Source organism: Solanum verrucosum, unplaced genomic scaffold (assembly GCF_900185275.1).
Source record: "Solanum verrucosum unplaced genomic scaffold, falcon-dt-bn FXZP01000228.1, whole genome shotgun sequence".
Taxonomy (NCBI): domain Eukaryota; kingdom Viridiplantae; phylum Streptophyta; class Magnoliopsida; order Solanales; family Solanaceae; genus Solanum; species Solanum verrucosum.
Genome location: NW_026020210.1, coordinates 3,027,583 through 3,041,929, shown reverse-complemented (window position 1 = coordinate 3,041,929; position 14,347 = coordinate 3,027,583).

The following is a 14,347-nucleotide window of genomic DNA, read 5'->3' as shown; positions in this document are numbered from 1 at the left end:
GAAACATGAGGAAGAGGACGATCAAGGGCAAATTCGTAAATAAGCAAAATGTACAGCTTAATAGCAATTGTACTTCGTGCATGGGAAGTATTGAAATTCCAGAAAAACCATCCAAATTCTAGCATATTTTTGAGGCCACATGGCTATCCACATATTAGAAGAGTAAAACAGTAATCACATGAACTTCTATAAATGTAGGGCCCATTATTGTCTTCAAAGTTATCACAGTAATTTTCTTATTTTTTTTTAATATACTAATAAGTTAATAACATTCAAAAGTCATATAGAGTACCTTTTTTCTTTTTCTTAAAGTAGTGTAACATCCCGTCTACTCAATTGTTGTATTTTGTTATTCCTTCACAAATTCATAAATTATTTATATTCATCATATTTACAAAAAACAATTAGTTTCATATAAAAGGCTATTATATATATAAATATATACACTAGACACAACATTCCGTATTAGCAAAAACATAACATAATAAATATATATATATATTTCTATTATATAGAAATGTGATGAAGAGGACGATCAAGGGTAGTTTTGTAAATTAACAAAAAATTCAGCTTCAAGAAGTTGTACAATACGCAAAAAAAAAATTAAATTTCTGAAAAAAATCATTCAATTACAGTAAGCTGAAATGGTCACGTGGTTTCTACCCATTGAAAAAATTGAAAAAATTTGTGTACCGTCTAAAAATGTGAGCCCAAGTCTGTCTTCAAATGGTTGTCAGCGGTCACCCTTGTCATAAGAGTTTTTCTAATTAACATTTAATATCATATGTATTTTCTGTGAGTTGCTACTCCTTCCCTTTAATTCATAATATAACTAACGTGAGTATAAAACTATATTTTCTCTAATACAATAAATATAAATATACAATGAAATTATAAAAACAAATACTCTTTTTGTTTTTATTTGTTTGTTCTATTTTCAATTGACATAAATTTATTAAAAAAGAGTAAAGAAAACATTTCAATTTTATAGTCTTAAATCAAAAATATATTGAATATATCAAAATACTCTTTAATTTTGTGGTATTAAAATATCACGTAGAAAATTAAAATTAAAGAATTATTAAAAAGGAAAAAAAATACATGTTTTAAGAAATAAACTAAAAAAAAATGTAAGATAAACAAATTGAAATTGAGTGAGTAGTATATTGATTTGAGATGAAAAAATAAAAAGTAATTTATTAAATTATAAATTTTAATTCATTATTTAATAGAGCATAAAAAGTACCACGACAAATTAGAGTAAAATTGGTCATAATTATACAAAACAAAAACATCCAAACATTTTTTCTAAAATGCCAAGTGTATCCCAATATTGTGACATTTAATGTGGATTCCATATTTTTCAATCATAATTATTCTTAAATCCATGGACCATGTAAGAATTCGTCGTCCAATTGAATTTGCGAGTATATATGATCCTTCTATCTGTAATGTCTCATTTTTTGTGAATTTGCTTTAATTTGTGAAATGACCATTTTTGTCCTTTTTCTTAACATTTTCATGCTTAGTTTGTATTGCGGAAATGATTAGTGTGATCTCTTAATGCAATCAGGAGTTATTTTGACCCTTTTTAGTTGAATTTTATTGACATTGTCTTGTGACTGGTATGTAGATGTCGAGCATCTCAAAGGAAGAGTTTGTGCATATATTGTATATTAATGTCAGAGCACTGAATTGTTTAGATAAAGTTTAAAATACTGTGGAGTCAAACTGTACAAATGTGCATGATGGGAGGTTCGAAAAGGGCAGCAGCTTAGAAAGAAGTGAGATATCACTTATTCCTCCATATAGCTTATACATGTCCTATATGATATTTTGTTTTAATTTTTTATTGTAGCTTTGAAACTTGCTTTGAATGTACTGCTAATGAAATGTGACTTTTATTCCATGGAATAGTAACACAATAGATAAGGATTTCCCATTCAATGTCATTTGGCAATGATGATGAAGCATGGAGGTAACTTCACGGTTGAACAATTTGTCAGGCTTCGTTGTGAAGACATATTGCGAGTTCATTACTTTATCCTCTCCTCGGGATCCAGTTTCAAAATGTACAGAGGTTGTTGATGTACTTAAGCCGAAACCGTGACAAATTTATTTATCATATCAAGCCTGAAATAGCAAGATGCCTAAGTTCGTTTGTGAAATGCAAGATGAATATTCACTTTGTATCATTTGAGTTGAATAACTTGTATTATATGAAGATCAAATAACTATCAGAAGAACCAATGAATTAGTTACTACTATGATACAATGTTGTGTTAAGAAATTTCAGCAGAAGTTTGTGATATTTTTGCTTCAACTGTAAGTTCTTATTTACCATTTTTTTTGTTGTTTCAGTAAGTAGTAAACTATATACCAGTGGAATCAATTCTCCGATAGACAGAAGATTATATACTTGCCCATAATTTTTTTTAGTTTTATTTTAAAATGAAGCTTATAAGTTGTCTGAAAAGCTGTATAATGGAGATAGTAACTATAAATTAGAGAAACTAAGCCAAAGTGATTAGTGGAAACAATGCAAAATATAAATATAAGGTAATTAGTCTCATTTCAATGGTATATTAGTATACATTTTTATTCCATTTATGATGTCAATTTTTTCTCCAAATTTACTCTATTTTATCATGTTTACTAAAAATAATTATTTTTATTTAAATAGTAGTAATTTTTTTAAAATAAAAATATAAATCATTAATTAGTTATTACTATTATTGATTAATTGATCTTTATATAATCATGCGTATTAGAAAGTTTATGATTATATTTATAAAAAGAATATAGATATATGTGATATATCAGTGACAACTTAATATATTTCAATGTTTTATTTATGAACTATGATTTGCTCATATATAAAGATTGAATGAGAATTGAGAAATCATAATAGTTTACACGATTCAAGCCTGATTTGTTTTAAATTAAAAATATGTTTATAAAGTATTAATGGAAGAAAACAGCTTGATCATACATGTGTTTACTTTCCTTTCAGTAATTGATCATATTCAACACAATCATTAATCTATAGCCAATCATGTATCAAAAGTTTATCATTTTCAAGATTTATTAATTGCTTTCAAATTGGAAACTTTTGTGAAGTTTGGTATGAAAATTAAGGTAACATTAGAATGACTAAGGGCAATATTTGTATTTTTTTTTAATTAAGGCAAATTTGATATTTCATAATTTTCTCTTATATAGAAGAGACAGTTTTTCAACTTTCAACATGACTGTTTTTTGCCATATTTAGGAAAGCTTAAGGGCAATTTGGTCCAACTTTTAATACTTTTCTAATGAATAATATTGTACTTCACTTTTTTGTAGTTGTTCTTTTAAAATTTGGGACATAAAAGCCCTTCCACATTTTACTTTTCAGCCGCAAAAAAATTTGCATACTTTCCATGCATGTGGGTCATTCTTATTTCCTTTTCTTTATTTATACCTCATAACTTCTTTCATTTTACTTTCTATGGCAAAATCATTTTTTAAAATGCTAATTACTTTATTTGTTTACCAATTATGAAAAAATTATGTCTTTTTGTTAGTGTTTTATTAGGAAAATATTATTTGGACTGTTTTAAGAGTCGCCACTTAATTTTTAAGAAAAAATCAAGAAAACTGATTTTCAATAGATTAAAACAGGGAATCAATTGAAAATACTTAAGGGAGGTTCGGGGGTTCTTATTAGCATTTCGGGAAGGGTTTGAAAGCACTCGAAATGCCCGCTAATATGCGGTTATCCGGCAATTAATTATTTGGCTAAAATATTTTAACTTATCTTGAATTGCAAAAGTGAACTACTTTATAGTTAATACCGTTTTAAGGGAGAAACAAAAAAATATCGCAATATGAAGTATTTTGTAAACTTACTTATTTATTTATTTATTTATTTTATTTTTAGTCAAGAAAGAAACGGCTAATTTAGTTAAGTGATTAATTCAAAATGGGTGTCTTTTGGGGATTTGAAATTTTTAACTTTAAGATTAATAACAAATAATAACGAGTAAACAAACACAACAAGGAAATGAGGGAACGAGGTTTGAGCCCAAATCTGGTTTTCCTGTTCGCCTGGGCCAGTATTTGGGCCCATTTTCTTTTTGGGCCTTTGGCCCATTTGAATCATCTGCACCTGTCCTAAACTAACATAAAAAGAAATATATATTTTTCTTGGGTAAGGCCCAATTATTTCACCTGTCCTAAATTCTAACAAGATAATAACAAGGGCTTATGCCCAAAATAACAAAAATACAATTTCCGGAACTAAGAGTGGGCCTTTGGCCCAATCTTTTCAAATTCCTGATCTGCTTCATACTCTTTCAACTATGGGACCTGTTCGTCAATTTTTAGGACCGGCCAACTCGATGAAGGCGGAATTTAAGCCTTTATGGCTCTCCGAAATGCAAAGGGAAAGATGAGTTCATAGTGAACTCGGACAAATTTCACATGCAACGAAGAGATAACCAAGGGTTAGAATAGAGGTAAAATTCCAACAAAACGACAATCAAATAATTAACACAAGATGGAGATAAGCACATAAATTACTTTAGGAAATGAGAGCATGATTGCGAAACTAACACACTTCTAGACAGAAAGATCAAGATTTTATATAAAAAAAAAACAACTAAAACTAAAATATATAACTACAACAACACAAGAAGGACCATTTAATTTAATAAGACTCAACAACTAAATAGAAAAATGACACCAAGTAAGTGAACCGAAACATTGTCCATCAGTGAACTAAATGAAATTAATGGCTGCACGCAATTATACGAGGACAAGAAAAAAAAAACATTTAAGTAATCCGCATAAAATCCTCAAATCCATAACTTAACAATAAATAATTAAAGGGATGTAATTCTTCACTAGCTATTCCTAAAGAGGCAAACACTTACATTCTTGGCAATTAATGAAGGGCGGTAACAAAATACAACTAAATGTCATAATAAGCCAACTATACTCTCTACACACGAACATGCATTTAAATTAAGAAGACAATATACTGATTTAGGCATAAATAAATGACCCTGGCAAACGTCCAGACCGAATAATGTGTGTTTAATATATTAGAGAAGAGAGGATCACCGGCTGACCTTTAAGGCTATGTATCTAAACCCAATAAACTCAAAAGAGGAGATGAGTAGCGGAACTAAGAATCCTTTTAGTAGTAATGACAAAACGATCATGGAACATTTATTGGAAACTGAATAAACAAAGACTCAGCTCCAGATTTCAGCTATCTAAGCAAGAGTTGTATTACTATGACTTAACAAGAAATTAGGTTGAATGGAACCAAATCAGGAAGAAAAAAAAAGGGCATGACGATTTAAATTCGAAAGGGGCAATAAATCAAGGCCAAATCATTTTCAACCTATTACTTTCACTACAGAACCCAAACTAAACATCAAACAAAGCACAATAATCAAACGAAATTAAATAGATGTCAAGCCATTTTAGGGACTAAAAGAACAAATCCCTGACAACTAAGAGGCTCAAATTTGTTTCGGTGAATACATTCAGAACAAGGTGTAACAAAGGCACGAGAAAAAATAAATAAATTTAAATAATTATATTCTGATTCGCGTATTTAACATTAAGCAGAGAATGAATGACACGATGTCGGACACTAACAATTTACGCAGATTCATAAAGATACACATGAACTGAGGCTAACAAGGCGTTTAAAATGGATCATGACAACACTTATGAGAACTAAGGCAGTTAGGTAGCAGCAACCAGCAAACAATCTTCCCACATCTACACACTCACATTCATATCACACAACAAAACAAAACGTAACTCCGATCTAGGCATATACTAGAAAACTGAAGAGGAAGAGGAAAGGGGAATAGAGGATCATGATTGATCTTTCGTCCCTGGGACTCAACGTGGCATGCAACCGCGCGAGAAAGGACGAATCCCCTATCTGCCATCGCCGAATTTGCACGGGAACAGTACTCAGATTGAGGACGCTCCTCTATACTATTGACACCGTTTGCTGCTCCCGTGAACTCGTCTTCGCGTGGAGAAGACGAGGCGCGTATGGGGTCTGGTGGTGTCGTTCACGCGTGCTGTCGGGAATTGTTGTTTTTAGCTTCTGTTCCTGGGTTTCCAGACGCAGTTGTTCGCGTGAAGAAAAATGCGCGATGGAGTCGGCTAGTACTACTGTACGCCTTGGTTTCTTTTGGAATTGGACTACTGTATTGTTGTATGTATTTGATGGGTATTGTAATGTGGGTTGGGTTTGCTAGAAAATTGTATTGGGCTGCTGCAAAGTGGCCCAAATTTTGGTCTTAAAATGGGTTTGAATAAAAGGTTAGATTTTGGCTAAAATAATAATAGGAACTAATTAACAATTTAGCCAAGCGGATTAAAAAGGAAGCCAAATGAATTAAATTTAGAAAATTCGGCTAGAATTCAAATAGGACAAATTAACATAATTAATTTATGAGCTTTTTAATCTTAACGAGAAAAAATAATTAACTTAATTATAAACTAATCGATTTTCAATAAATTAATTAACAATTAAAACTATAATTCAAACTAAAACTAAATCAATAAAATATTTATTTTAATGAAGCAAAAATCTTTTTGATATGATTTTCAAACATTTATAAAATATACTAATTACTTATATAATTATATGAAATATATTTATTATTCAAATACTATAAAAATTGATTGAAATTATTTAAACTAACCTTGAAACTATTTGAATTTGATACAGCTGATTATTTTAAATCATTTGAATATTAAGAAGCTCGTAAATTAATTATTATCGGGGAGGGTCAAAATTGGGTGTCAACAACTGTTCCTCATTTTACTTGGATTGATGCAAGAAATTCGATGAAAATGACATTGACTGATCCAATTTTGACCGACACATCTTCATCCTTTAAAAGGGATTTGGTACGGACTTTAGGAATTATGGTTGAACCCTGGAAGTGGGTTTCCTACGTATCTCAGGCAATATGAGAGTTCAGGCCACTTGTAGTTCGACTCAATCGGTTGAAAAGGAAATCTATTATGCAAGATAACCTTTGGTTTAGAAGAGTGACAAAATAAGTCGACTATGAAAAAGAAGCTTGCAACCTCTTAGTCATGGATGTGGTGCACTTCACACCTATAATTAAGAACTTACACGGACATAATTTCCAAAGCTCTTGGTGCGTTGCCACTCAGATTGGAAAGTTGCTTTCGATAGAGACCAAAAATTTCCGAATACGAAACTGAAACCATGAAACCTAAAGAAAAACACAGATGCCTTCTAATAGGGGTGTGGTTTGATTGTGGTAGAAGTTGCTCCTCTGCTCGCGTCCTAAGAGTTTGGCACTCCTCTTTGGATTGTGTCCCAGTTCGCTGCTAAGAAAAAGTTCCACGTTGTGTTGCATCCCTTTTGATGTCGTCCACACCTGTGGTTGGTTTTAAGAATTCATCCTTTTGGATGCTCTCGACAAAGACTGAGATAAAACTCATTAGCATAAAATGCAATTCAAATAGGAGACTGTGTCTTTTACTGTGTTGACACTTAATTGTTCTCTTTGATCATTTGACTCAATTTTATCGGGTTTGACGTGAAGCAAATAAAGCTTATGTCTCATATTTGCAATATAATCTTCAATGTACTCTTCCTTTGAATGTCAAAGCAATAAAATAAGCTGATGTAATATGTTGACGATTCTCTTGATCTCGTCTTTGCAAAGAAAAATGATGCAGTTGATGTTGATTCTCTTATGATGGGTAAATCTTTCTCTTGCGATGCATAACTCCTTCTCTGGCAATGCATGACTCTTTTCTTTTGCGATGTATGACTCTTTTCTCTTGCAATGCATGAATTCTTCTATTGCGATGTATAAATCTTCTCTTGCAATGCATGAATTTTTTTCCGCGATGCATGGATCTTCTTTTGCAATGCATGAATCTTTCCTTGCAATGCATGAATCTTTTTTCGCGATGCATGAATCTTCTCTTGATATGCATGAATCTCTTTCCCGCGATGCATGACTTTTCCCTTGCTATGCATGGATTCTTCTTCTTGCTATGCATGACTCCTTTTCCCGTGAAACATGACTTTTTCTCTTGCTATGCATGGTTTCTTCTTCTTGCTATGCATAAATCTCTTTCCAGCGATGCATGACTTCTTTTCCGCGATGCATGAATCCTTCTTTTGCTATGCATGAATCTCTTTCCCGCGATGCATGGCTTTTTCTTTTGCTATGCATGATTTCTTTCTGATGATGCCATCCCCGATACCGAACGAAGATAATGCTTCACCGGATAACATAGGTGAATTTTTGGGTATCTTCTGGGTGGCGGTATCGTCTCAATTGACAATACAATAAAATGACATCTGGAGTAATGGTATCATCTCATTCGACAATACGATATGAAGGATTCTTCGGATAGTCGTATCATCTCATTCGACAATACGATATAAATGATCTTCAGGGTAAGAAATATTATCATATCTGATAATATAATGCAAATAAATGTCTTCTAGATATCTTTAGTTGATGGAAAACAGTAAAGTGTCTTTCCTCGGGGTTCGCATTTGTTCCATTTTTTAACATAGTTGCACGTTCATTATGGACTTCACTCTGTTGGGAAATGAATGAAATAATGCTACTTATATTCTCAACTATTCGTCATAAGAAACATAGAATATTTCTTGCATCCACAAAAAATTGTCAATTTTGGAGAGTTCTCCGCCCTTTTGACTTTTTCATATTCATTGAATTGAGGAATATGTTGATTTTGAGGTAAACCTATAAACTTACATCCACAGAAAAATTGTTAGTTTGAAAATGAACTGATCTGTGTCAGTCTCTTCGTTTGTCTACTCCTTGTTTAGCTATCTCCGGTTGATTTCTCCTATCTCCCGCTTCTTGATAGATAAGACAAAACATTTTTATGCAAAATAATTGAAACATGAAAGAAAAATTTAAAGAAAAAATATATTTTCAAGAAAATAATATTTGGAAAAGGTCACTGCCAAGTGTCATGTCACGTCGAGCTCTAGCAAACATTTTTGAAGTTGGTGCCTCGAGGTCTATCTGATTATTTGTTTGGAAGTATTCAAAGTTGTTCTAAATTGTCGATAAACTCAGTTGAAATTTTTGAGGTCATTCTCAAAAATTTCTGTCCCAGTTAACTATCTTGGTGTATCTATAATCGTTGGTGATCAAATCACGGAATTTTTGAGATCCCCTCAAAAATTCTGTCCCAGTTGCGAATCTCAAAGTAACTTCAGTCTTGAATTTGTTGGAGAGATCCTCTACTAAGAATTTTTTAGTCCCTCCCAAAAATTCTATCCCAGTTTCTATTGTAAAGGAAAAATAGAAATCTTACGGGAGATATGACCGAGCCCTTGTGGCGCCTACGTATCCCGTTGAGGCAGAAATCAGGTCAAACGTAGTTCCCCCTCTCGAGGATAACAAAAATAGGAAATTTACAAAGAAACCGACCGAGGCCGACATAGGCCGCCTACGTATCTCATTCTTGAGAATTCAAGTCGAATGTAGTTCAAATACAAGAAAAAAATTAAAAGGGGATAAAGGGGTGACCGAGGCCGGCATAGGCCGCCTACGTATCTCATTCTTGAGAATTCAGGTCAAACGTAGCTCATTACAAGAGGGATAAAATTCTAAACAAAGCAATTACAAGCTAATAGAATGATTACAAGGAAATAACCGAAGTACAAACTGAAACTTCACATATAATATCTCTTGACAGCATCTGAGTTGATCGGTTTTGGCCATTCGGTGCATCCATCTCCGATAGGACCAAAGCACCTCCAGACAACACTTTACAAACCATGTAGGTCCTTGCCAATTTGGTGCGAATTTCCCTTTGTACTCATCCTGATGAGGAAAAATGCGTTTGAGAACCAACTGACCAACTTCAAATATCTGGCCCTTACTTTCTTGTGGAAAGCACGAACCATTCTCTGTCGATACAGTTGACCATGACAAATCGCAACCATTCTCTTCTCATCAATCAATGTTAACTATCAATTCTCTTCGAACCCATTCAGCATCACTCAATTCAGCTTCTTGGATGATTCTCAAGGAAGGTATTTCAACTTCGGCAGGTATAACTGCTTCTGTTCCATATACTAGCAAATATGGAGTAGCTCCAACTGATGTTCTGACAGTCGTTCGGTAACCCAACAAAGCATATGGCAGCATCTCGTGCCAACCTCTGCGATTATCAATCATTTTCCTCAAAATCTTCTTTATGTTCTTGTTGGCAGCTTCTACGGCTCCATTCATTTGGGGACGATAGGCGGTTGAGTTCCGGTGAGTAATCTTGAATTGTTCACATATCTCTCTCATCAAGTGACTATTGAGATTCACTCCATTATCAGTAATGATGGATTATGGCACTCCAAACCTACATATCAAATTGTTGCGAACAAAATCAGCTACAACTTTCTTGGTCACCGACTTGTACGAAGCTGCTTCCACCCACTTGGTGAAGTAGTCAATGGCAACCAAAATGAATCTGTGTCCGTTAGAGGCGGTGGCTCTATTGGACCAATGACATCCATGCCCCAAGCTACAAATGGCCAAGGTGAACTCATGCATTGAGTTCGTGAGGCGGCACTCGAATCAAATCTCCATGCACTTGACATTTATGACATTTCTGCACAAACTTGCAACAATCATGTTCCATAGTCATCCAAAAATAGTCGGCTCGAAGGATCTTCCTGCCAAAGTGAGCCCATTCATGTGAGTACCACAAACTCCGGCATGTATCTGTTCCAGAAGCTTTGCAGCTTCCTAGCATCAACGCATCTGAGAAGACCTAAATCTGGAGTCCTCCTATAAAGGATTTCCCCGCTTGCAAAGAAACTGAGGGTCATACGACGTATCGACTTCTTCTGGTTGAACGTTGCATTCTCAGGATAAGTCCCGTCCTCTAAATACTTTTGATGTCAAAATACCAAGGCAAACCATCTGGTTCTGCTTCGACGTGTGAACAATGAACATGTTGTTCTTTTACCTCTATATCCACTGGATCAATATAACTTGTATCGGATGCTTAATCATTGATGCGATGGTGGCAAGAGCATCGGCCAACTCATTCTGTGTCCTGGGAGTGTGTCTGAACTCAATCTTGCGAAATCTCTTGCACAACTTCTGTATATACCGCACATACGGTGTGATCTTTGGGTTTTTCACGGCCCATTCCCTTGAACCTGATGAATCAGCAAATCTGAATCTCCAATAACCAGCAACTCGTGAACATTCATATCAATTGCCATCTTCAGACCGAGATGCAAGCTTCATACTCACCATGTTGTTCGTGCATTCAAATTGAGTTTAGCCGCCATAGGATAGTGCTGACCGGTTTCTGACACTAAGACGCTCGATTCCTTTCCCTTGATGATTCGCCGCTCCATCAAAGAACACTCTCCAACCAGGGTACGCTTCAAAATATCCTCACCCACAAATGTATTTCTTCATCGGAAAATAAGTCTTGAGCGGTTCATACTCTTCATCAACTGGATTCTCTGCAAGATGATCAGCCAAGGCTTGTGCCTTTATCGCCTTCTGAGTCACATACACAATGTCAAACTCACTCAAAAGCATTTGCCATTTAGCCAACTTCCCGGTCGGCATTGCTTTCTGGAAAATATACTTCAACGGGTCCATCCTGGAAATAAGGTATGTGGTATAAGAAGACAAATAATGTCTCAACTTTTGAGCGATCCAAGTCAAAGCACAACATGTTCTCTCCAAAAGAGTGTAACGAGCCTCATATGGAGTGAACTTTTTGCTCAAGTAATAAATGACTCGCTCTTTCTTCCCAGTTTCGTCATGTTGACCAAGCACGCATCCCAATGCGTTATCTGAGACAGACAAATATAGCAATAACGGACTCCCTTCTCGCGGAGGGACCAACACCGGCGATTGGACAAATAGTTCTTGATGGCATCAAAAGCAGTTTGACATTCTCCGGTCCACTTGGTCGAGACATCTTTTTTCAATAACTTAAAGATGGGCTCACACACCACGGTGGATTGAGCTATGAACCGACTGATTAGTTCAACCTTCCTAAAAAACTCATCACCTCTTTCTTGGTCTTCGGAGGAGGTAATTCCTGGATCGCCTTGATCTTGGAAGGGTCAAGCTCAATGCCCCTCTCTGACTATAAATCCCAACAACTTGCCAGCTGGCACTCCAAAAGCACATTTGGCGGGATTTAACTTCAAATTGTATCGGCGAAGCGATCAAAGAATTTCCTCAAGTGAGTCAAGTGATCCGAACTCTCGCGGGACTTGATTATGACATCATCTACATACACCTCGATCTCCTTATGAATCATATCGTGAAAGATGGTTGTCATGCCCTCATATAAGTAGCACCGGCATTCTTGAGACCAAAAGGCATCACCCGATAATGATATACACCCCAAGGCGTGATGAAAACTGTCTTTTCTGCATCTTCTTCATCCATCAGATCTGGTGATAGCCCGCATAACAATCCACAAACGACTGCATCTCATGCTTAGCACAGTTATCAATAAGAATGTGAATGTTTGGCAATGGAAAATTATCTTTCGGGCTAGCTTTGTTGAGATCTCTGTAGTCGACACAAATTCTGATCTTTCCGTCTTTCTTGGCAACCGGAACAACATTGGCTAACCAAGTCGGATATTGCGTCACTTCCACTACTTGAGACTCGATCTGTTTTGTAATCTCCTCTTTGATCTTCAAACTCAACTCAGGCTTGAACTTCCGAGTCTTTTGTTTTACTGGACTGAAATCTGGATTGATCGGCAACTTGTGGGACACCATATTCGTGCTCAGCCCTGGCATGTCTTTATAAGACCAGGCAAATACATCAATGTACTCCCTGAGCAAATGAACCAGGTCTCTTCTTTGGGCTTCAGTCAGATGGACACTGATTCTGACTTCTTTGACACATTCTCATCTCCGAGATTCACAGTTTCAGTTTCTTCAAGATTTGGCTTGTGTTGATTCTCAAATTGTCGAAACTCTTCAGCAACATGTTCGGGTACCTCATTTTCTCTTCGTATTCCTCGCACTCATCATCACCTGCCTCATTTTGTTCACTCGGTTCATGACATGACATGACATTGACAGGTTTTAAATTATTATTACTGAAATCATAAACAAACAAAGTTAGGAAAGTAAAATATAAACAGATAAATAAACAAATTTTGATAAAAAGGCTTTCATTTAAATTGAAAAACAAGCACAAACTTTGGCCATGGCCGAGGGCCATTTTGCCTTTTTAAACATCACAAGGGAATTTAAAAGCTTCAAACAAATAAAACTGCATAAAGGGTGGGTCTCGGGCCTCTTCCGAACTACCACCGATTTTAAAACAAACAAAGACACATGTTTTTCTACCCAGATGAGCGGGAAATCAGGAGTGGTGTGGAGGTCCAGTTCTGCAATCGCTCCTCAGGTTCTGCATCACGGATGCCTGATGTCCCAGCCTCTTCCTCGATGACCGCATCAATCTCCTCAAAAAGGCCCCAAATTCCTTCCCCGAGACCACATCATTGACATTTTCTCGTACCGAAATGACTGGTACAGATGAGGAATTGGCCTGGCCAATGCTTGATCAACACTCTTGTTCTTCATCTCTGCTTCGTCGTCTGTTGGGACATATCCCAAACCAAACTTTGCTCCTTTGGCGGGAATTTGGATAGGCTCGACGATTCCTTGAAAGTGCTTCCCCAATCGAAACCTGGTTCGAAACCATTCTGGAGCATGACAGTAGCAATCATCTTGTACACGGCAGGCATAGGAGGTTGTGGAGCCAAGTCATCACCGGTGGCATTTACCAGCTCCACCGTGTAGAAATCACAACCTCGAGAGACATCATCAACGATCGGTGCATACCCATTGGAATGACTCCCTTCACCATAAATGACCAATTCCTGGTCCTTCCAAACAAACTTCATTAGTTGGTGAAGGGTAGAAGACACAGCCCCAGCCATATGAATAAACGGTCTTCCCAGAAGCAAGTTGTAACTGGTGTTGATATCCAACACCTGGAACTCCACATTAAAATCTGCAGGACCCACCTGAATATCCAAGTTTACCGCACCCAATGTGTCTCTTTGCACTCCATCAAAGGCCCTCACATTGACTTGGTTCTGGTGAAGCTTTCCCAAGTCGAATTTCAGCTGCCTCAGAGTCGAAAGTGGGAAATATTAAGACCGGATCCGTCATCGACCAAGACGCGATTAATTATCTTGTCTCGACACATACAGGTGACGTGCAGAGCTTTGTTGTGCATCCTCCCTTCAAAGGGCAGCTCTTCGTCACAAAAATTGATTCGGTGTC